General features: G+C 40.7%; 1 protein-coding gene across 2 annotated transcripts in view; it reads right to left on the reverse strand.

Moving 5' to 3' along the window:
- KALRN (kalirin RhoGEF kinase) overlaps positions 1-25,470 on the reverse strand; it is a 963,226-nt gene that overhangs the window by 220,353 nt on the left and 717,403 nt on the right. The window lies entirely within an intron of this gene.

Below are 25,470 nucleotides of genomic sequence, written 5' to 3' on the forward strand. Positions count from 1 at the left end.
TTCAGTAAAAGTAAAATGTCAAAAAAGTCTGACATTCTATGGTCCAGGGGTGGGGAACCTGATGCCTTTGGGCCTCATGTAGCCCTCTAAGTCCTCAAGTGCAGTCCTTTGACTAAAAATTCAGCCTTGAGGTTGGAGGATCCCCACCCCTGTAAATCCGTGCAATATTCCTTAACCATGATCCCCCACCTCTACAAAGAAGGGGTGCACAGGTGCCTATTGCTAGGCACTTCTTTGTGGATGGGGCTGGGGGGATTGGGAACAGGATCAGCTACAATCAGATAAGCCTCTCTAGGCTCAGTCTGGAGCACACTTGTATCACTGCTCAGCTCCCTCATAACTGGCTTATGCTGGCCTGAGCTCTGGTGCATCACAAACCATGGCTACGTGAAAAGCGCATCCTCATTGTAATGAAGACCCGAGAGAGGAAAGCCTAAAAGTGGTCACTCCTGGTAGTTTCTCTGCTTTCACTCTCATCCTACCTTCTCTTCACCATCATGTATTCTAATCAATGGCACATCAGCTTGAATCCTTTATCTGATTCTCCTAATTACTAGCTCACTTAGTCTCCAAATCTATACAGCTGGGGTGCACTGAGAGCATTCCTGGGGGATCCTGCTACCTTTTGTTTGAGATCCTCTACCTGAGCCTTTTTTTTGCCTCTACACCCCAGAACACCCCATTTTCTCTCCAATACTGAGAGCAAGTAGTGATTTTGTGATAAATCAAATTTGATCTGTTAAAGTGAAGGCTTGGAGCCTCTCCTGGGTCAGAGCATCCCTGGTGTATCAAGGCCAGCATCCCTGCAATCATCCACACCAACACTCCAAATTTCCTTTTGACTTCATTGAAGGTTAATAAAACTTGGACTCCTTCGGAGAGTTCTCTCTCAACCAAGAGAAGAATGTATGACTTCTCTTGGTCGTTTCACCAATCTACTCCAAAATGGTGTGCTAACTTCACACTTGACTACAAGACAAAATTATTTCCAAAGAAGAGACTAGGCTACCTAGGTGATAATTACGCTTATGTTTTTATAGTCCCAGTCTGAGTAGCCTGCACTTGCCACAGAAAAAAGTTAGAGCTAGGTGGAGCTGTGATGTCTTCCCAAATTATTTTAGCAAAAGTGCTATTTGGCTAACTGTATCCCATTACCTAGACTGTCCTCAAAGGTGTTATCCACCCCCACCCCTACATTCCAAGAGGGAGATTCCACAAGGCTTTGAGCCCTCTTGGGAGCCTTTCTGAAATTCCCTTCACCTCTGTCACCTGTATTGAATCTGGGAGTCCTTGACCCTGAGAACCTAAGACCCTGATATCACTGTGGATACAAAGTTTCCACAACCAAGGAAAAATACCATTCTGCTTCTGACCACTCTACTTGTCTTGTGTGCTCAACGAGAGGCATCTATTTTCCTCCTAGACTCTCTTCCAACCCCTCCTTTTTAATTGGTTGGGACTCATTGGACTTTGTAATTTCTAATTATCCCTATATTTCAAAACTTGGGATGCTTTGGAAGAGTCAAATAGAATGGTTAGCAATGATCTGTAGTTAAGAGACTTGAGTTTGCATCCTTGTTCCTATACTTATGACCTGTGTGACCTTGGGTAAGTCCATTCAGCTACGTGTACCTCATTCTCCTCAGCTGTAGAATGGAATTGGACTAGGTGACCTCTAACATCCCTTTCCCCCCAAATCTTCTGACTCAATGGGGATGAGGATGATTGATGAGGGCAATGAAGATGTCTCCTTTGAAAATAAAAGGAGACAATGATCCTTCCCAGCTACACATAGCTGCAGCTTGTGTCCTCTAGCCCATATGGCTGTTTCCTCTACTAGCTAAAGGGAATGGATGACATTCAGATGAAAGAAGTTCACTGAGTAAAAGGAGAACAAAATTGCTCCGTTTTTCTGGTTAACTCTATTTTCTTTCCTCTTTCAAGGCCAGGCCCATAATTGCCACCATATGTTGACAGCAGTGCATCTGAGCTCTGGCTATGATGCCAAAAAACTTTCCTGTGGTCCAAAACCAGATGCCATCCTGTCTGAAATAACAAACCCTTCTGGAAGGTGGCAGCTACAGGTTGCAGCAGAGCTTCGGGGCCAGCACGCTCTCTGGAAAGCAGGGTATTATTAAGCAGAGTGGAAGGCGTTGAGTGTCAGTTTCCCCTGCATGGCATAAAGATTCAGAGCATTGTAAGTCATAGAAGGACCCTACGAAATCACTCAGTTCTTCTCTCCAAATGTCGTCAAATGCAAGAGGAGGTAAAGAAGGCTTTGATTACCTAAGGCTGAAAATGAGCAAAGCAACAGCAAGGAAACAAATCTCAAATCTTAGCTTAGCTGGTTAGATCATGGTTCCAATGGGACCAAGGTCAGGGGAACGATTCCTATGTGTTCCCATGGCTTCTCTCTGGGCCATAAGCTTAGTTTTGTGGTTCTTTAATTACCCACAAGCCCTTTGTTATTACTGTTCCATAGACAGGTGCCACTGGTAACAGGGGATGAGGAGAGAGTGTGGATGATTCTGCACAACCTGTTCCCACTACTGAACACAGTACAAGTCCCAGAGCATGTCATCATCTCACTGACCACCATACTCATCCTCTCTTTCTTTAGGTTTCTCCTATTCCCTGACCTAAGACATTGTATCGCCCTGGCAGCAGTAAGTATGATAGAGGGAAGACTTTATCAGCTAGGAAAGGGTTTTGTGGGTTAAGAAAAGAGAATCAATATGCATTTGGGCATACCTTTGGGATTTTCGGGTATCTAGGTTGCATACTAGATAGATTGCTGGTCTTGGAATCAGGAAGACCAGAATTCAAACCCTACCTCAGGCACATACAAACTGTGTGGCTTTAACCTTCTTAGCCTCAGTTTCCTCATCTGTAAGATGTGGATTATAACACCTATTTCACAGGGTTGCTGTGAGACTCAAGTAAGATAATGCACAGAAAGCATTTTATAAACCTCAAAGGGCTATATAAATGTTATATATAGTTAGCAATTTCCAAGGTCTCTTCTAGCTCTGAAATTCTATGACACTAAGATTCTAGGCTACTGGGCAATGTGCCCAGGAACTTCAGTCACTGTTTTTATTTTTCTTAGAGAAAAGCACAAGCCATGCAGGGCATGCCTCAGGCCCCGAGGTCCATGCCCTGTTAGTCTTGACAGATTCCAAGTCTTACTCGATAAACGTATATACATATGAGTATAGCCTATATGCACTAATAATATACCTATCCTATATGTGATCTGCATATTTTATGTTCAGATTCTCCAATATGTGTATATCTATATTTACATGTGTCTTTGTATATCACTAGGCTGTATATATTTAGAGCTCATGTACAAAAAGACAGCAAGGTATAGTGGATAGTAAATTAGCCTCTAAGCCACCAGGCAGAACTAGTTTCAAGCCCTACTTCTGATATATATTGGCTTTGTGACCCTGGGTAAATCATTTAACCTCTCAGTATTCTAGGCAACTAAGATTATAAATTGCAGAGAAGGTGCCAATCTTCATTGGTGGAAGGAATTTTCTCATCTGGGAGTGAAATTACAAGTCCATTTCCTATAATAATTAGCATTTATATAGTGTTTGTTAAACACTTTAAATATGTTATCTCATTTGATCCTTTAAACAATCCTGTGAAGTAGGTGCTATTATTATCATCCCCACTTTATAGATCAGGAAACTGAGGCTGAGACAGTTGAAGTAACTTGCCCAAGTTCACATAGCTAGTAAATGTCTGAGTATTTGAACTCTGGTCTTCTTGGTTCCAAGTCCAGCCCTCCATCTAGCTGTCTACCCCTATAGATGTAGACATATACTATATATTCATAAGTATAGCCATAGATATTTAGGAAATATATGTGCATATTGATATTTATAAGTACATCTATAAACACATACACACATATGCAATATAAAAGGCAGGACATTTGTGGGTTAGTTTCTATCAAATAAAACAGACAATGAATGTCAAGACAGGAAGGCAGCTGAGAGATCATTTAGCTCAATCCCCATCATGTCAAATGGTATTGGGCTTGTCTTCCAGATATAGTAAAACCGCAAACATACAATGAATAATGGAGGAAAAGAAACTCTCCCCCCAAGAAGGGAGATTTGCCGCCCCCCCAGTCTTGCCTTGCTTGGATTCTCTCCTTTGGCCCTCTTCTCCCTAAATCCTGCCTTTCTCCTGGACTTTAATCTCTACTTTGCAATAGACAGCTCTTAAAAAAAATTCTCATGAGCAGTTATCTTCATACATTCTTTCAGACACCACTAAGAAAGCAGTCTTTTGTTGAACTGCTGAAAAGGGAGAAGCTTATCATAAGTGGGACCTTACTTTTGATGAAAATACTATGTTAATGGGAAAATTCTTGAGTGATCTGGGCTCTGGTCTCTGAGCTGCCCTTAATGGGTTAGGCAAATGTGAGCAAGTTACTTTCCTGCTTTGGGCCTCAGCTTCCTGATCTCTGAAGGGAGGGGCTTGGTCTAGAGCTGACCTTTTTTCCAGTGATGACCGTCTATGACTGATGTCATGGATATGCAGTTTGTACTAATGGAACCACAGAAATCAATATAGGATAAATAGAAATATAAGGGGTTAGTGGGGTGGGCTAGAAAGAAAAGAATATCTCCATCTGCCTCTGTATGAAGTTCCTCTATCCATGTGGCCTAAGTGCTTCCTCAGAATGACCAGGTCTTGTCCAGTTGTGTGTTGGCTCATATTGTGATTACAAACACCCTGTGCCCTTTTTCATATAGATTGCTTTTTAGTCATGTTTTTTTTAGCCATGTTTCCCTCATCTTGTATTTGTACCATTGATTTCATCAACCTAAATGCAGAATTTTAGATTTATTACTATTAAATTTCATCTTGTTAGTGCTGTCCCATAATTCTAGCCTTGTAAAATCTTTTTAGATCATGATTCCATCACAGAATACATTAGCTATTCCAGGAGTCAGCAAACCATGGTGTGCAGGCCAAATTTGGCCTACTGCCTAGTGCAGCACGACCCGTAAGCTGTCCATTCTCAGCTTGCAGGCTGTACAAAAACAATCAGGAAGCCAGATTTGGCCAGTGAGCCGTCATTTGCCAAGGCCTGAAATATTCCTTCCAGCTTCACAGCATCTGAAAATTTGATGAGGATACTGCTTATCCTTTCATATAAGTCAATGAGAAAAATGTTGAAGGACTAGGTCTAAGGACATAGCCCTGTAGCACTCTTTCAGGGACCTCAGTCAAGGTTGTCATCATTCCCTTAATCACCCTTTGGGGTTAAGTCATTCAGTTAGTTTGAGACCCATCAAACTATGACATTATCTAATTTCCATCTCACCATCTTGTTGACAAGGATACCATAAAAGACTATGCAAAATGCCTTGCTGAAAACCAGGTACACTACGTGCCCAGCATTTCCCTCATCTACCAGTCCAGTAACCCTGTCAAAACAGAAATGAGGTGATTTTCATATGCATTGTCTTGATGAGGTGAAGCAAGAACTTAGTGATCACTTACTTATCTAACTGCTCAAAAACCACCCCTTTAATGTGTTCCAGATTTTCTCCAGAAATCAGTTGTCATGCTTTTGGGCTATTCATTTGAAAACTTCTAGTTCTTCCTTTTTTGAAAATCAGCACATTAAGACTTTGTAACTCAGATCAACATAGTAACAAACCACAATTCTAAAGGACTCATGATAAAAAATGCTATTCACCCCCAGAGAGAAAGTCTGTCTGTCTTTTTTCTTTTTGGGGGGAGAGATAAATATTATACACGAATTTTTTGTGGGAGTATACATATCTGTAATGGATTTTGTTTTTCTTACTTTCTCAGTAGGTTAGGAAGGGAGAGAATTACAAACTAAGAATAAAATAAAATTTAAAAAATATAAATGAGGATAGAAAGATTCATAAAAAAAAAGTTAACCTTAAAAAATTGAATCTGCATTATTAACATTTTTCTCCATAAAAATATAAAGAAAAAGAAAGGCAGCACAATATTTGCCTGTCTCTAGGCCCATGACTCCCCACCAATATTGCTCAAGGATCACAGAAAGCATTTACACAATCACATTTGTGGTCCTGAGCTCAGAGTCAATGTCTTACCATAGTCTCTTAGAATCATTGCTTCTTAGATTGAGAAAGGAACTTAGAAATCCTGATAGTCAACACCAGGTTTAACATTAGAATGACTGCCTGAGCCCCCTGGCCCCGGAACATTATTCTCCTTTTGAATCTTCTTACAATGAAAAGTACAAAATCTTAAGAGAGATGACAAAGACATATCTGCCTTTGGACTATGATAGCTTGCATGCAGTCCTGCCTTGATCAATCAATTAATCACCAAATGTTTAAGAATGTACTATGTGCCAAGGAATTGTGCTAAGCACCAGCGATACAAAAAGAGGCAAAAGACAGTCCATGTCCTCAAGGAGCTTTGCTGGTCCTTAGATCATAGACACATTGTCATTTAATGGATCATACTATCTAGTTTGGTGGAGTCTCTACCCTACTTGGTAAGTTCTGTGCTGGTAGAGTCTTTCAGAACCCAGTTACTTTCATGTCATAATGAAATATAGGAGAGGTCTTTAGTGTAAGTTTATTATCATTATTTTTTTCCTACCACACTGTTACTACTACTACCACCACCACCACTATCACAACTACCACTACCACTACCACTACCACTACCACTACTACTACTACTACTACTACTATTACAAACCTGTTATCTCATTGATGTGAGTACACCCCCAACAACGCATATCAAAAACCATCAATACCTATTCATCCTTTACAACTCTTGCCTATGTCCTGCTATAAATCCTATCTGGTGGGGGGGGGTCATGCAGAAATCAAGGGGAAGAAGATCGACTTACCATCCTGGGAGCTTATTTCTAACCCTTGTGACATTGCATAGGCTACAAATGGAGCATGGGGACTATCTGTCATCCCTTGCTCTAGCTATGAGACCAGCCCATCCCCCTCTTTCCAAATGTACATCTCTTCTCCTCCTCCTTTAAGCTACTTTTCCTGTTGTCTCCTCAGTGGTAATAGGATGCAGCCTTCTTCTTAAACCCAGAATGTGCTCCTTCGTCATGAGCAACATCATTAGCATTCCCATCAATATGATCCAATAACCTTTGTTCCAAGTTTTCTGAAGCTAAGATAGCAATTGTAACACATTACATGACAGGTTTCTTAGTTTATTGTATTTTTAAATATACGATAGTGGACAAAGATATTCTTATTCTTCTGATTATATGTCTTTATTCTATGTTAAGGTAGCAAAATGATGGGCTATGTATATTTAAATGTATGATATTAAAAAAAAGCAAAATTGTATATTTATGAAATCCCAAGAACAAAATGTGCCTACTGAGACTTGGAGCATTTTCTCACCAAAATATAAAATAATTTGAAAAAAAAATCTGACCATCTGAGGCTGCTTGAACCTCATGGTACTTGGAAATAGGACATGAGTTTTACCAGTCTCCTGGCACAAGCTGTGGCAAAGAACACTTTCATTTACTCTGAGCAGTTTTCAGAACCCTGCTGTTATTTGGGACAAAGCAGTAATAATGCCACTTTTGTTGTTGGGACATTTCAGTCTTGTCTGACTCTTCGTGACCCCACTTGGAGTTTTCTTGGCAAAGATACTAGAGTGGTTTGCCATTTCCTTCTCATTTCCAGCTTATTTTACAGATGAGGAAACTGAAGAAAGTAGGGCAAAGTGACTTGCTCAGGATCACAGCTACTAAAAGTCTGAAGCTGTATTTGAATGCAGGTCTTCCTGACTGTGCCCCATGGCTGCTTTTGTAAACGCATTATGCTAACCTTCATTGCCTATACCATCAAAAGTGCTTGCTGGCTGAGGTGTATTTTGCACTTTTTTGTGATAACTGTTTGAGGTCAGCTAAGCTTCTCTAAGAATTGGTGCTAGTCGGGGTCAACATCTTTACCATTGTCCTTTTTTTGAGAGAGTGGGATTCAACAGTTCATTTAAAAAGCCTGGGTTGGAGTAGCTAAAAATAGCATGCTTTATCTTCTTGTTTCTATCTCTTCTCCTAACTAGGTGTTAATTTTTTCTTTTAACTCCACTACTAGTTTTAGACTAGCCAATGACATGATTGCACACAGATAGCTGATATGGAAATGACCCTAAATTGATAACCATTCTATTAAGCCATAGTCAATTCCATTTTTTTAGGGGGGGGAATGCTCAGAGATTTCCATGTCTAGCCCCTTCAACTCTGTTCTTGAATAAAGTTTTCATATTATACAGGTGGAGGCTTCTCAGAAGTCTCCAGACCTTTGGGTTCTTATATTTCTTGATCTTGAACCATGCTTTCCAATGGGTTTTCCATCACCTTCTCCTATGCCCACCTTCACAAAGAAGTCATCAAGGGTCAGGGGATATGTGAGGTTTCACTGCTTCATCGTTTGCAAGAGATGGCATATCAGCAGTAATCATGGCAAGGGTAGTAGGTTCTCCATGCTTGCTCTGAGTACTGCCAGTCTTGCAAGGTCAGGTGAGCAAGTGTCACGCCCATGGGAGGATGTGGAAGCAAGTTCCATAGGATAAGTGGGCATAGACAGGCTGCGTTCTGCGTCGCTGGAGAGCATACCCACATCAGTGAGACCATCAATCTACCGGAGGATTTGAGTTAACTCAAGAGGCAGCCCTATGTTGTATGGAGAGATGACCCAGGAAGATCTAGGTTCAATTTCTGCCTTTGATGCATACTAACAAGTCATTTAAGGCAGCTAGGTGGGTGCAGTGAATGGAGCATTGGGTCTAGAGTCAGGAAGACCTGAGTTCAAATCTTGCTTCAGATTTTTTACTAGCTGTGATCCTGGGCAAGTCACTTAACCCTGTTTGCTCAGTTTCCTCGTCTGTAAACTGAGTCAGAGAAGGAAATGGCACACGATTCCTGTATCTTTGTCAAGAAAACCCCAAATGGGGTCATGAAGGGTTGGACACAGCTGAATAATAAAAAACAACAACAAATTATTTAACCTTTAAGTGTGCCAAGCAACTCCCTACAAATCTACAAGTTATACATGATTAGCCAGATTAGAAGGAGGAGTCTCCACACCAGGTGTTCCTCATGTGAGTGAAATAACAGATCTGGACCAAAAAAAAAAAAAAAAAAGTCACGTATCATCATGAAGGCTGAAAGCCTCTAGGAGACAGTAGTACTCAAGGGGCACATTTTTCAAACTTTACCAAGGGCAGAAGAATAGTTTGTTCTAGCCTTGTCTCCCATATGAGTATAACCCTAGCCAGTGACCTTATAAGGCTCAAGTCTATTTCCTTAATTAGGTCTATAATCTTCTTACAAAAAGACTGAAATAAAAGGGTTGATTTGCATAGCGTATTTCACCTCCTAATTTGCATTTTGGTCATTTAAAGTAAGACTAAGCAGAATTTCAGCCAATTGCTTAATTTCTAATTCCTCCCTGCTTCCTGCTGTGCAAACCTAGAAAATCCTACAATTCATTTTCTTTTTTTCCTTCTTTTCTGCGAAGCAGATAGTGACCATCCTCCAATTCCCCACTAACCATCTCCAACTTGAACTCCACCCTCTGCGGTCTTCATAGACTAGATATAAGACAAAGGAAGAAAACATTTTTTTAAGTGCCCCCATTACAGGCATTGCGCTAAGGGCTTTATAAATATCATCTCATTTTATTCTCACAATAACCCTGGGAGGTAGGTGCTATTATTATCCCTGCTTTATAGATGAGGACACTGAATCATATAGAAGTTAAATGCCTTGTCCAGGGTTCCAGAGCTAGTAAGTGTCTGAGATCAGATTTGAATTCAGGTCTTTCTGATTCCAGGCCCAGAGCTCCATCTATCATACCACCTAGTTATCTCTAAATAAGTAGGTATTTAGACACTCCCTCCCATCCTTCTCTCTGCTTAGCCCAGGGAGATAATTCCGGCCATGTAATAATGCCTGCCAGGATGTAAGTTGGATTTGAGTCTGGTGGACTGTGGTGAAATGATTCATCTGAAAGAATGGTTTTTATTTTTTGTACCATTATCATCATGCTCATCATTTTCAATGTAACCGCACATTGTATTAATTATATATGTGTGTATATGTATGTATATTTGTATGTATGTTGATATATACAAATATCCATACATATGTATATGCAGTTATCCCTACCACACCTTCCCCATTGTGGCTTCGATATATTACATGTCATCGTAAGAAATAAAATTAGAACTTTGGGGAGTTTTGTTGAAGCTACTGATGACACGTGAAGACCAATGGAAGACACGGAAAAAGTTTAGAAACTCAAATGCATTAAAATATACATATAATATTGTATAATATCAACATTTTTATCTTTTAATACCGTAATAATTCAGACTTCTCTGGTAAAAAGCGGGGCAAAAATTTTTATGCAGATTTGCCAGATTGTAGGGGTATGACACTAACACTGCAATGTAGAAGGGATAACTGTATATGTATATATATCTATATTTATATATGTATATATAAACAACATCTCAAATCTCTCAGCTCCCATATCACAAACGGTTTAGAATTTGGATCTTGCTTATTGTCTGTTTCTTCCCAAAGGACCAATGCACTTTAGTGAGGGGATCTAAGAGGCTCCTGGGGACACATAAAACCTAAATGGTAGAGAGAGGTTTGCAATGTATTTTAATATGCCTGAAATATGAGCTGTAAGGTTTATTTTTTAAAATAGAGCCATTTTAGGACATTTTTTGACATTGCCATCTGACTGAATGTTTCTCTCTACCCAATAAACAGCTTTGCTTTCTTTCTTTCCTCCTCCTCATTGATTCTCCTGGGATTTGGTTAGCTCTCTTTAGATTTAGAAGTAGATCTGTAGACTAACCAGGCCTTCTGAAGCCTCCTAAAGGTAAATGGCTCTAGAACTTGGGAAAAGATTTATGAAGGCAAATGGTATGTGGTGTACTGGGCACTGGAAGACCTGGGTTCTAGTACTGGTTCTTCCAGTAGCTTACAGTGTAGCTTTAAACAAATCATTTTAAACATACTTTAAATAAGTATCTTCATTTGTAAAATAAAGAGGGTTGGACTTCCAGCAACGTTCTTAACTTTTGTTTGTGTCATGGACTCCTCTGAGGGTCTGGTGGACCTCTTCTCAGAATAATGTTTTAAAATGTGTATAACTAAAATACATAGGATTACAAAGGAAACCAACTATACTGAAATATAGTTATCAAAATATTTTTTAAAAAACCAAGCTAACAGCCTTCTGTTTAAGAACTTTTCAATTAGAAAATTCCTAGGGTCCCTTCAAGCTTTGAGATTTTATAACTTTTAGCAGGTTCTCCTAGGAAGTGATATCATTAGGATATTCCCTTCTAGAGACTGAGGACATCAGTAGCCTGATGTGTGGCCAGATGGACATTCCTGTTCACGCCCTGCCATGTATAGCTATCTTGGAGAGTCATTGGGATCAGACTTTGGGAGTGTGCCTAGGATTTTTAGCCTTCATTCCAGCACCAGAGCTTCCAGGTTTAAAGGTATTCTGATTAACCTTCATTATATATCTTCAAATTTTTGACACTATTATTCTTTTAGGAAAGAGGAAGAAATCAATCTTTTACCATCTCTTTCACTCATAGTTTGTACATGGAACCCCTCCTTTTTAAAAGACTGTGTTCTCTGCTTTGTGAAGAAATGGCACTGAGAATTTTCCCCCAGGAAGTGAAGCATTTGTTTAAGGAGTCAAGGTAGTCCCTGCCGGCATTTTCTTTTGATTGAAAAACTATAATTAAAGATTTACAAAGCAAACACAGAAAGCCCACACCAGAATGGAGCCAAGTTGCTATGATGTGCATAGTTAATCTGAGACCATGTCTTTTTTTCCCATCCTCCATCATCAGATGCCATACTCAGAGAAAGGGTCCTCTATACTCTACTTTCTCCATTTCTTCATTTCTAATCATTTCACATCTTTAAAATTTGACTTCCAGTTCCACCATTCTATTGAAACTGCTCTCCTCAAGGGTAATAACTATTGCTTAACTATTAAATTTAATGGTCTTTTCTCAGTTCTCATTCTAGTTGACCTCTCTGAAGAGTTGAACACTGCGGAGGAAGAGTTTATTCCTTCTTGTTGGGCACCTTTACCTCTCTTGGCTTCCATGACATTTATTCTCCTTCTATCTATCTATATTTCTTAGTCTTCTCTGTTGCATTATCACCCCTCTCCCATTTTACTATGCATGTGTGTGTCCCCAGGGTCCATCCCGAGTTTTCTCTTATTTCTTTACATTCTCTGAGAGGTATAATCAACTCCCAAACTAAAATTTCTACATAGATGACATCTAAATCTGCACTATCAGCCCTAATTTCTCTCCTAAATTCCAGCCCTACATTGTCAATCTCTCCCTGGATGTCCAGTTGGCATCTCAAACTCAACGTTTCCAAAATGGAGCTCCTTATTTCCCTCCTACACTCAATATTCTACCTAACTTCTTTATTTCTGTTGAGAATATCACTACCTATTTTCACAATTTTAGAGGCATCTTTGACTTTCCTTTTCCTCTTCCTCATCTATCCTTTCCCCCAGCCAAAGTTGCCAAGTCTTGTCAATTCTACCTCTTCAGTGTCTCTTGTGTCTCCAGTGCCTGGCCCATAGCAGGCCCTTAATATTGATTAACTGATCCTTTCTTTCCATCTAAAAACTACCATCTTAGTTCAAGCCATAAACCCCTCTAGCCTGAATTATTGCCAGTTGGAATTCTTGCTTCTGGTCTCCTCCCTTTCTAATTTGGCTTCTGTACTTCTGCCAAATTAATATTCCTAAAAACACATGCCAGACCATGACACTTTACTGCTCAAAAATCTTGAGTAGCTCCCTAATACCTCTAGAATAAAACACAAACTCTTCTGTTGGGCATTTAAAGCCTTCCACAACTCTACCTTAGCAGAGTAATTTCATATTTTTTTCTTGTATGCATTCTTTGTTTCGGTCGATCTGACCAATCAGTTATTCCCCAAACTCAACATTCTATGACCTGCCTCTGACCCTTGTGTGGAATGCACTCCTTCCTCACTTTTGCCTCTTAGAAAGTAGCCCTAGTTACTGTCAATACTCACTCCTGGTGCTACCTCATCTAGGAAACCTTTCCTGATCTGCCCATGAGTTAGGGCTGTTTTCCTCTTCAAATTATTTTGTATTTAATTGCTTGTGAACAGGTTGTATCCTTCTACTAAAATGTAAACTTCTTGAAGCAGAGATCGTTTCATTTTTGTCTCTGCATCCCCAGTATCTAATATAGAACCTTGCACATAGAAGGTACTCTAAAAATGATCATTGAATTAAATGAACTCATGGCTATTCAAGCACAGCTCGCACTGGTCAAAGAAGGTAGTTTGGATAAGAGGAATGGATACAAAACCCTGCAACTCAGACTGTTTGTAATAAAATACAATGCGTAATTTCTCTTGCCAGAAAATTAGAACTACATAACTTGATGTGTTTCCCTTTTTACTCCAGCTGCTGAAAGTTTGGAGCCAAAATTCTGAAATATGCTCAACCCCTGTGTCCCCAAACATTCACTCCATCTGCCATTAGCTCATTTCTGTTCAGCTTTATCCTTCAATATCTTATCTTAAAAGGCACTTTAATATGTAAGACCCCTCAAGTCAAGAATATGTAAGTAGGACATAAATTTTTCATGCTATTTGGAATATTTTCTCTCTGCTTTTCACATTCCCCAATTCCCTTTGTTGTTACCAAGTATGAGTAACTCTACTTAAAAAACATATTTCTAAAATGCATTTGAGCATGAGAAAAAAGCAAGACAAAATCCCTTTAAGAGGCTTGACAAAAGTTCTCCCAGCTAGTCATTGTATATCCTTAAGCTATTCGATGCAAAATAACTTTAAAACAAAAGTTAGGAGATCAGATTGGAAAAAGTAGCTGGAGAGACACAAAGTTTGTGATTATGGGTAATTTTTCCTGATTGGAAGGAGTCAGGATTGACACAGACGGGAAAAAATGGAAATTCTTTTGCTTTCATTTTGTCTTGTTTTTGCTGTAGAATGAAAAAGAAACATGAAAAAAATAAGAAAATTATCATCTCTTGTTAAAAGGGATGGTTTGGAAGGGGATGTTCCAAACTGTACTAACAGTGCTAAGCAGACATGGGCTTTATTGGTGATAAGGCAAAGTGGACAGTTTTTCTGTTGCTGTTGAATACTGGAAAAGTCAAGGGGGGAGAAGCAAACTGAAATAAGATGCTTTCCCACCACACTCTGCCTCAGCTTTTCTGAAACCAAAGAAATGTGAAACTAGAAGGTCTTCAATTTTAAGAAAAGAGCTAGGGGTGAGTTCTTCTCAGACCTGAGCAGTAAACTCACAGTGAACAATTAAACAGTGAACAATGGTAGTTGATATTTAGTGAGAAAAAGTAGCAAACTATCCTAAATTGCTTTTATTTCTTTTGCTCTTGCTCCATGCACAATACTCAAATGGATCTGTGATCCATGGATTTTGTCTGTTCCAGATGACATGCAGATGACAGTCAGTCAACTAGCATCTGTTAAGTGTCTACTACGTACTAGATATTGTACTAACCTGGAGATACAAAAAAAAGTGAAAGACATTCCTTGTTCATGCCTGTCTATACTGTATGACTTCAGCTATATCTTGCCATAAAGTTGTCACAGGGGATTCACTCAATATTGAAGGTCTTTCTCAATATTATGTCCTTATTTAAGAATTTGAATACTGAAATGTTTATGATGTTGTAAATAAGGACAACTTTTATTTAAAGAGTATAATTGTCAGATAAAGGACGAATTAGCCTTGTTTTTTCTCAGCTACCCATAACTCAGGAAGTAATGACAATCGTCCCATTGACTCAAACTCAATGAAAAGAAGACAGAACTTAGAGTATTCATCTCAAATGTTCACATGGACTATTTGTGCTTGACCTGTGGTAGAGCATTCTGAGCTCACATTGGTCTAATCAGTCACAATTGGACACACTGAAATTTGAGTTTATCATGGTAATGTCATTTTGGTCCTCTTCAAGAATGAAGGACCAACATCAGACTGCCTTATATATAATATGCATCTCACTTCCTCTCCCTACTACACTATGAACTCCATGAAGGAGTGTTTCTTATCTAAACTTTATATCTCTCTTATGACCTGGCAGTACTCTGCACACATGTTTACTATTGAATCTGTTGTAATGTATTGAGGAAATGAATTAAAGAGGTGTCTTCCTGAGTCTTTCTGACTTCTAGGTCTAGAGCTCTCTCTACTTTGATGCCGTAGGAGGGGGAATTATAGAATGTTAAAATGGTAAAGACCTTAAAGACAATCTATTTTAATCTTCTCATTTTACAAAAAACAAAACAAAACAAAAAACCCCCAAAAACCCGGAGGCTCAGAAATGTCAAAAGTCATCCAGTCAGGTTAGTAGCTAACCCAAGACAAGACTGATTCCTACTCCAGAGTTATTTTAAAAGAATAGTAATAAAAAAAGCTGTATTTTCCTATTCAGCGCTACTTGACCTGAATGTGCAGGCTGGCTGTGGTTAAGTGGACTGCTGTCCATTGGGCTGGAATGTGGGTTTTTCCTGTGCAAAACTTAATGAAGAGCTACAGGAAAAAACCCCGCTACAACCTGACTCTATATCTGTAGCAAGTCACATCAATTCATTGGACCATGGGACCTGAGATTTAGATCTGGAAGGACCGTTGTAGGTCAAAATCTATTTTATAGATGAGAAAACTGAAGTCCAAGTAGTTAAGTGACATGCTTAGGGTCACATCTGAGGCACGATTCAAACTCAGTTCTTCTTGACTCCAAGTCTAGTGGTCAATCCACGGTCAATCCTGTTTGTCTCGGCTTCCCGAGAGAACTTCAAAATTCTGGAGGGCGAGAACAGAACAAGTCATGCCCTCCTAGGCACCCTGGAAGTATTTGTTATAGCAGCCACGGGTCATGACACAGTGTCCAGCTTCTCCCCTTGAGTCTTGGTCAATAACTGTTCTGTAGCAGGGCCTACTGGTGGGTTCGCCCTGTAGATGGAGCATCTCTAGGAGTATAGGGTGGGGGTAATTCTGTGCTAAGTTTGAGGAGTCAGTGGTTTCAGATATGCAGCTCACAGGCCAGATGTTCATCACTCCCAAGTGTGTCCTGCATCAGATTAAAATGTAGTTCCTATCTGATTTTAATGTGTTGATGTGTTCATTAGGTGGATTATAGCTGGATGGATAAATAGATATGCAGCTAGGTGGCTCAGGGGATAAAGCACTGAATCTGAAGTCAAGAAGGCACCTTCCTAAGTTCAAATCTGACCTCGGACACCTATTAGTCATGTGGCCTTGGGCAAGTCACTTAACCTTTTTTGCCTCATTTTCCTTATCTATAAAATGAGTTGTAGAAGGAAATGGCGAACCATGCCAGTATCTCTGCCAAGAATACTCCAAATAGGGCCACAAAAAGCTGGACACAACTAAAAAATCCCGAACAACCACAAATCCTCCTCTTCAGCTCCTTCCCACATGTACCACACATACATATATATAGTAAATATATATACATATATACATACTATATATGTATATATAATACACACATATACATGCATACTTATGTGCATATACACACATGTATTTATCTTTTCCTCATGTGGTTTTCTAGAGCCCAGGCAGGCTTAGCTTAGTCTTGGGAAAGGGCAAGTCCAAGGATCCTTAGAGGTTGATCCCGAGCCAGCAGTAGTCCTGTGACAGATTGTTCAATATAATCAAGAAAAGGCTTTGGGAAAGACAAAGATTTCTCTCATCATGTACTCCTGAACAGCCATGGACACTGGCACTGCCCCAGGGCCAGGATCTAAAGTTTACATAAGAGGGCTGATGGAACTGTCAGTAGCAGGGATAATGGAAATAAGCCAATGTATCAGATGAACTTTGAATGGACAGCCGATGCCAGTGAAGTATTGACTTGAGAACTATAAACAAGGAAAGACATTGGCTTGAGAGTTAGAGGATCTGAGTTCAAATGCTACCTCTAAAGTTTCCTGCATGGGTAGCCTGGATCAATCACTTCACATCCTTGGGTCTCAGTTTCTCATTCTGTAAGATGGGGTGTTGGAATTATAGAATCATAGACTTAGAGATGAGAGGACCTTGGAGACTATTGAGTTCCCACTTGTCTTTTTGCAGATGAGGAAAGTGAAGTTGAGAGAGGTTAATTGACTTGTTCAGGTTCACACACCTGACTGCAGCAGGATTTGAACTGGGGTCTCCCTTATTCTAGGCTGTACACTCTATCTACTGTGCTGCCTTGCTGCCCTAAATGACTGATGACCTCTGAGTCCCTATGTCTATGATTCTATGAATTTACCTTGCTAGGTTAGGGACATTATGATGATCTTGCTAAGAGATGACTATTTTTCTCCTCTTTCCCCTTTTTGTGGAGTTTTCTTGGGATTGAAAGCAGAGGCTATTCAAGAGAAATCATAGTTTGGGTGTGCTGGTCTAGAACTACTTGGGGCCAGGGCAAATATTATAGCCTGAGGGCTGTCATGCTTTGACAGACCTGATGCTCTGGAGCAGAAAATTTTCAGATTGCTGCTAATGAGTGTCAGCTTCTCCAGGATGCTGTCTCTGATGAACTGGGGAGCTCTCAGGGGAATTAGAGAGAAATTACTATTTTGCTTTCCCTGCTATAAATTATCATCTGTCTCAATGTATGTAGATCTATTAGATCATAATATTTAGAGCTGGGGTTCTTAAACTTTTGTGGGGTGTCACAAACCCCTTTGGCAGTCTGGTGAAGCCTATGGATCCCTTCTCAGAGTAATATTTATAAAAGCACAAAATAAAATGCATAAGGTTATAAAGTTCATGCCCCCCTCCGAAAAAATCTACTTGTAGACCTCCTGAGGGTCCATGTATGTAATGTTAAGAATTCTTAATATAGAATTAGAAAGGACCATAGAAATTCTTTAATTCCACTCCCTTACTTGATATAGTTGAGGAAATAGAGGTTCACAATGGTAAACTTCACCCAAGTCAAGCAGCAAAGCTGGGATTTGAACCTATGTTCTTCTAACTTCCAATACCTCACTCTCTCCATTAGACCATGCTGCTAGTAAATGCCTCAAGACAGGAGAATTTGGCTTCTGTTTCTTTTGTTATATGGCAACTAGTATTTGGCTAGGGTAGGAGGAACTGCTATTAAGCCTTGGCTCCAACATTAGAAGCAGCGTGGAAAACAACAGATGAGGGTTTTTACACCCACTAGGTTTGTTCTCCTGATGATAGCCCACCCTCTGACCTCTCCCCCCATGCCACATTATTTCTCAACTTGATTTGTCCTTTGTCATTTTAAATTAAGACATAAAAATAGTGGTTTTCAGTAACGCACTGGGGCAATGTACTTAAGGCCTGCCAATCTAGCTACAATGCATTGCCTCACAGAACCTTTCATCCCAGAATACTTTATTACCCTTTGGACATTCAACTTTCTGTTATTCAAAGGGGAATTATTTATAGCTCATATTAATAATAGTGATAACGATAGCTAGCATTTATATAACAGGCACTGTGCTAAGTACTTTAAAATATTAACTCATTCGATCAATGTTTAATCCCTGGCTGGCCCTACCTGCTTCCTAGCCCACTTCCAGGCTGTTATATTACTGTCACGTGAGTTGGTATGTGTTCGAGGATCACATTAATGTCCCCTCCCAATCCCACCTTCCAAGGAGATGTCCTTTCCTAATAATGTCTGGTTCAGGTTGACATTCAATTAACTCATCAGTTACCCCATCATTGAATCTCAGAGCTGGGAGAAACCCTTGGAAGTCATGTAGTCCAATCTGAAACTCAACACAAATCCCTCTGATAATCTATGCCTGGCAGGTAGTTCAACCATATTGTTGGGTTGGATAATACAGGCAGCAGCAGGCCTGATTGCAATACAGCAGAGTGAAAAAAGCCTGACCTGGCTTTTGAGGACAAAAGTTCAAGTCCCAATGTTCCTAGCTGTGTGGCCTTTGGCAAACCACTTTATTTCCCTGGGCCTCAGTTTCTTACTTTGTATACAATAATGTTGGATTAGATGAGCCCTTGGGTCCCTTCTAGCCCTAGAATTCTGTGATTCCCAAGTGTTAACAGTCTGAAGAAGCACATGAAGCCAGGACTAGACAGGAAATTGATAAACCTTGTGGTTGCATGACTATTAATACAAGCTGTTGGTCTGTCAAATGCAAGTAGGGTGCTGATGTTGGGCAGTGTGGCTGAGTGGAGTCAGGAAGACTCAGGTTCATATCTCATCTTTGATATTAACTAGTCTTGTCATTCTGGAAAAGTCAATCTCCCTAAGCCTATATTTCTTTGACTGAAAAATGGGAATGGTGATAACTTAGCTCATAGAGTTGTTGGGAGGCTCAAGTAAGACATGGAAATGTGTTTGGTGGACTTCAAAGCACTACGGAAATATAATAATTATGAGTTTTTCTTGGAGACATCAACTCATGCAGATGTGACTCTGGATTCTGTCTGTGTGATTTCTGAGCACTTCAGTGTGCTCAGATGCCTGATGACATGATTCATTGGCTATCAGGCAACAGAACCCACTCATTCTGTGACACATTTTGAAATATAGTTGGCTTTCAGTGATCTATGCTAATTAAATGGAGCAATATCATATATACTGCAAAAGTTAATTTTATTTTCCTTTGGAACTTACTGGATTGTTTTCTAACAGGTTTGCCTTTCTAATGCCTGAGTTGGGTGAACATGAAACTGAGTTTGCATTTCTAGTTCTATGCTCTAACTTTTCTGGTTCTGAATGACCTGGGGTAGAGAGTCAGGAGACCCAAGTTCTAGTCCTGGTCTGACACTGCCTTTGCTTACTTAATATTTCTGTGCAGTCAGATTAGCACAGAGAGTGCTTAATGAAAGCTCTCTCTCCTTTTCTCCCTGTCTCATTTATCACATCTGTCCTGTCTATCTATCTGTCTGTCTATGTATGTATATATGTATGTATGTATCTCTCTACCTACCTACCTATTTATCATATGTATACCTGCCTGCCTATTCTCTCTCTCTCTCTCTCTTCCCTTGCCTATCATCTATATATCATTTATCTATCTACCTGGCTATCTATCTATCTACCTGGCTATCTATCTATCTATCTATCTATCTATCTATCTATCTATCTATCTATCTATCTATCTATCTATCTATCTATCTTTCCCCATCTGTAAAATGGATGTATTTAAACCTGCCTTGCCTATCTCATGAGGTAACTATGTGGATTAAATGAGAATGTACTAAAAAAGTATTAAGTGGCAAATAAATGTAAGGGGAAATTTTAATCAAGTGGTTTATGAGTAACCACATCTGAGCTTAGGATGTTGCTGTGTGAATTAGCATATTTAGCTAAAAGTCGTGAAATAACAACTCCTAAAGTACTGGGCTTTGTAGTTTACCTATACTTAGGATACTGGGAACTCTGAGAAAGGGTGCCTACAAACTCAGTCCTTTAGCCTTGGGGGAAATAGCCAAAGCTAACCTTTCTCTCCCAACCAACTACCCCAGTCAGAATGTCTCATTGTCTTATCATTGTCACCACCTCCTAGCGCAGTCTGGGACTGTGGTAAACAGGGAGAAACAAAGTCCCTATGGAAGCCTCGTTGGTGGCAACCACAGCGCCCTTCGCCTGCTCTTGTAACCAGCTGATTTCTGCTTCAGTGTGCTATGGAAAAAAGGATGAAGGCACAGTTCCAATCTACCTGCCCCCTCACCATCAGTCCTAGTTTTGCCCATTAGTTCTATTTCATGTTCTGTCTTGACTGGTTGGAAATATACTCATTTTGCAAAGCCTGGCCATGTACAGTTTGGGGTAAACCCTTCATGTGTCTTAGCTTTCATCTGACAGTCAACAAGCAATGTCTATCCTGCCTAGGATGTACATTTAGTCCTGCCAACCTTATTTAGGAACCACTTCCATTTAGGAAGATAAAAGGAGAAAGACTGCCCTCCAGATATGTTTTCCCTTCCCAAAGCACCATAGGATTGGATCTTTAAGTTGGAAGTTTCCTTGCTCCTCTGAGGCTTCATATTTAGAAGCAATGATCTTTGAGTCGGAAGGTATCCCAAGACATCACAGAACCATGGATATGAGCTGGAAGGAACTCCTAAGACTAAGCCGTCCAAACTCTTCATTTTACAAATAGGAAAACTGAAGCCAAAGGAGATTAAATGACTTGCCTTGGGTCATGTGGTTTAGTTTTGAAGAGAGTGGCCTGGACCAGATGATCCCTTCAAGTCTCTTCTACCTCTAAAAATTTGACACCCTAGAGATATATGACATTGATTAAGCCATTTCAACTCCCTAGGCCTCAGTTTCCTTATCTGTAAAATGAGACTTAGGTAACCTCTTTAATCCTATGGTTGGGCAAGTCACTTAATCTCTGGGCCTCAGTTTCCTCATCTGTAAAATGAAGGGGTTGGGCTGGATGACTGTTGTGGTTTCTTTTAACTCTAAATCTATGGTCCTTTTGTAGCATCCTCTTCTGGGTTCTGTTGTTGAATGCTACCCTTACTGGGACTGGGTCCCCACTGGGCAGCTGACTGCCCCCCTTTTCAGGCTTTTATTGATCCTCTGTGGAGGCATCTGAGACCCAGAGAGCTTATGTAACTCACCACCCACCTCGGCACTAAGTGGTAGAGAAGAAGCTGAATGTTCTCCTGCCTCCTGTTTCAGTATTCTTTCCAAGGCAAAATCATGAAGTTGTTAAAAACTGTCATTGGTGCCTCCCATTCTACTCCTACAACCTCCATCTCTTTTCAGTGCTCAGTCCTAGGTGCCTGGGGCCTCATGTCACTGACTGAGCCCCTGCCACGGGGCTCCCCATATAGGCCCTCCATCCAAATGGACCTACTCTTGCTAGCTTGGTAAACAACTGCTAAGTCATCTCATCAATTAATCTGGGCTAAATGACTAAAAGGGATCCGGGTCCTTTCCCGAGGAAATTTTCCATTTCCCTGGGTCTTCTGGTTGCAGTACAGAGGATGGGACAGTTCAGAATATCAGACACTGGTACAGACTAGTTGGAAAGAGAAGTAAGTGGATTTATTATTTGGGGGGGGGGCTATAGTGAGGGATAGAGGGAACAATACCTCTGAAATCATCCAGTTGGGCTGGCATTGTACTCTGCCAACTCAGATATGGCTTGGAGACTGATCTCTAAACACTATCTATCATTCTTAAGAGAGGATGTGCTTATCACCAGCAGGGTTGCCAATAAAAATAGTTAAGGCCCTGTTCTTAGTAATCAGAGGAACTCAAATTGCTTGGGGGCCTAGAATTCATTGGAGACCAAACCTTGTTACATAGCCCTAAGGAGACTTGTATGTAACCTAATCAAGTGGAAATAAGATAGGGAGGCAGCCAATTAAAATGGGAAGAACTCAATTCCTGAAACAGGGTCAGACTTGGCATGACTGTCTGTCTGTCTCTGTAGTTCTTTGAGCTAAACCAGTCTGCTAAGTAGGCATGTCTAAGTTATGAATACCCCTGGAAGCATTTGGGGGCATGCTCAGATTCTAGTGTCCTGGACTGTTGCCTTGTAGGGCCCCTGGTTGGCCAGTGAGTCCTCCCTCATATACCTAGCCTGCATCTATAAGAATGGGCATATGGTGGGTAGGTGGGAAATGGAGATGAGTAAATTGTAACTAACCCTAAGTGGGGCAGCTAGGTAGTACAGTGGATAGAGCATCAGTACTGGAGTCAGGAGGACCTGAGTTCAAATGTCACCTCAGACACTTGACACTCACTAGCTGTGTGACCTTGGGCAAGTCAATTAACCCCAATTGCCTCATCCTGGGTCATCTCCAGTCATCCTGATGAATATATGATCACTGGATTCAGATGGCTCTGGAGGAGAAGTGAGGCTGGTGACCTGCACAACCCTCCCTCACTCAAAACAAAGTCAAGTGCAAGTCATGTCATCATTTCTCTGATGTCATGGTCTTCTTCGGCAACGAAGGAAGAACACACAATCCTAAGTACAGCCGGAATGGCATTGGATTTAGAGTCAGAGGGTCTGGGTTCCAATTTACTAACTTTCTAACTCAGTGATCTTGGGTAACTCACTTCTCCTGTCTGTAAAAAGAAGTGTTGGATCAGATGACACTTCTGTTTCCTTCCAGCTCTCAAGCAATCATCCTAAGTGGCCTGTACGTTAATGTTCTCAGTTTTGTTCTTCACCCCACAAATGCAATGACTCTGAACTTGGTTAATTCATGTGTAACATGTGCATATTTCTATTGCCTATCGATGTATCTGGTGTTTCATTTGATCATCTCTACATGCTCTATCCCTGTCCATACCATTGTTTGTCTTAGACTGGGGTCATACCAAGAGTAAGGTCTGAGTCTGGGTCATTTATTCCCTCTGGGACCTCAGGCACATGATTGACCAAGGAATGATGGTGACTGGTGACAGAGAGACTTATCCCAGTGGAATAAGTCCCGGTTGGTGATCTGGGACTGAATCCAAGTGTGGTGCTTATAAATTGTGTGATTATTAGCAAGTCACTTAAGTTCTGTGGGTCTTAGATCTCCTTATTTGTAAAACTGGGATTCTAAGGCTTGTACTACCTCACTGGGTTAACTGGGTTGGTATAAACCTTCAAGTGCCATGTAAACGTTTGCCATTTTTATTACACAAATTAGCACACTTTAGTTTTGGGTGGGGGAAGGGATATAGAGACCATGTCCATGATTCTCTGGTATAAGATAGCTGTGAATTTTGAGTGCGTCCGTACGAGTTACTGGAAGACCAATAACATAAGTTGGTGAGATGGATAGCTGTGGGCTGGTGTGTGTGTGTGTGTGTGTGTGTGTGTGTGTGTGTATGTGTGTGTGTGTGTGTGTGTGTGTGTGTGTCCAGTATACTGCTGTGGAATGGAGCAAATCTAAGCAATCTAAAAGAGAATTACATCTGGCCTTATTAGCACACCATGCCCTACATGGCTAAGTAAGTCCTGGCCCTGTGTACGTGGTTGGCACTGCTGTTATAGCCCCATATTTCTGTGTGCTGATGGATTCATCAAGTATGACACCCTCCAAGCCCACCCATGGTGAGAAGATACTCAAAACTCATGAGAAGAGGGCACAGGAACAGATGGGGGCTGCCTTGGCACACACTGGACAGACAGAAAATGTTCCACCAAGCTAAATTAGCGTGGGTGATGATAAGAACTGCAGGCCATATTCCAGGCTAAAGACAAGTCTATGTTTTAGGAAAAGCACTGGTCTGGGAATCTGGACACCTTGACCCTAGCCCTTGCTCATCTAAGGTAACAATTGTGTTACTTGCAAAGTCAGTCTATATATATGAACCTCAGTTTCCCTTCTTTCCCCTCTTTTATCTCCATTTGGGAATCCCCCATGATCCAAATGGGAATGTATAAAGACAGGATAACTGTGTTCATGGGGTTTCTAGTAATCCCTCATTTCTGATATTGCCCTGAACTCTGTTCTGAACAGAAAAAAATGCCAAGGGCTGACAACTGTTCACTTGCTGAATTACTTGCTGAAATAGGGGTAGATTTTTTTTTTTTGGAAGGGAGGAAAAAGATAGGTCATTTCACTGGCATAGGGAACTCCCAGTGACAAAACTCCTCCTCTTAAGTCATTGAGAAGATAGGTGACTTGCCCCAGGTCACGCAACTAATATCTGACTCAAAGATGTGAACCAATCAGGGTTGGACCTGGTGTCCTGACCATCTCTTGGGAGGTAGAAAAGGATCAAGAACAGAAGACATCTCTGGATAGCTATTTTTGGAAATATGGTTCTCTTTCTTATTGTCTGACACCAGTCTGGGGGTAGGCTTGGGCTGTGGTATATCTGCCACCTGAGGCTGCTTGACCTTTGGAAATCTATTCCCTGCCCGCCCCCTCCCGTGGCCTTCAGTTTCCATACCTATAAAATGAGAGGCTTGGACTAAATGGTCTCTAAAATTCCTTCCAGCTCCTAATCTATGATTGTTTAAAGGGTGCAGTTCCACCACTCAATCAGCTAACGTGGGCATTTACTAAGAATTATTTTTGAATAGAACATGAAATCTTTGCCTTTCCCTCTCTCCTCCTCCTCCTCTCTCTTATCTGCTCCATGACAGAGCAGGTCTATAACCCTGTGTCTGCATCAAAAAAAGAAAAAAAAAAATCACTGGCTCCATATGGTAATTTCCACCTAGAATGTAAACTGTTTCTAGGCAACGGGAGAGGAAAGTGCTGCCTCTGAGAGGCCATTTGCTGTGACCATCGCCCACATTGAGCTCAGCCCATTCCCTGATACCTCCCACTCCAGCCAGGTCAGGTCCTCCAGGGAAGCATGATGGGAGTGGGGCGGGGGTGGTGGCTGCTCTGTAGGTCAAGGGCCTCAGTC

This window comes from Notamacropus eugenii, chromosome 5 (assembly GCF_028372415.1).
Source record: "Notamacropus eugenii isolate mMacEug1 chromosome 5, mMacEug1.pri_v2, whole genome shotgun sequence".
Lineage (NCBI taxonomy): Eukaryota > Metazoa > Chordata > Mammalia > Diprotodontia > Macropodidae > Notamacropus > Notamacropus eugenii.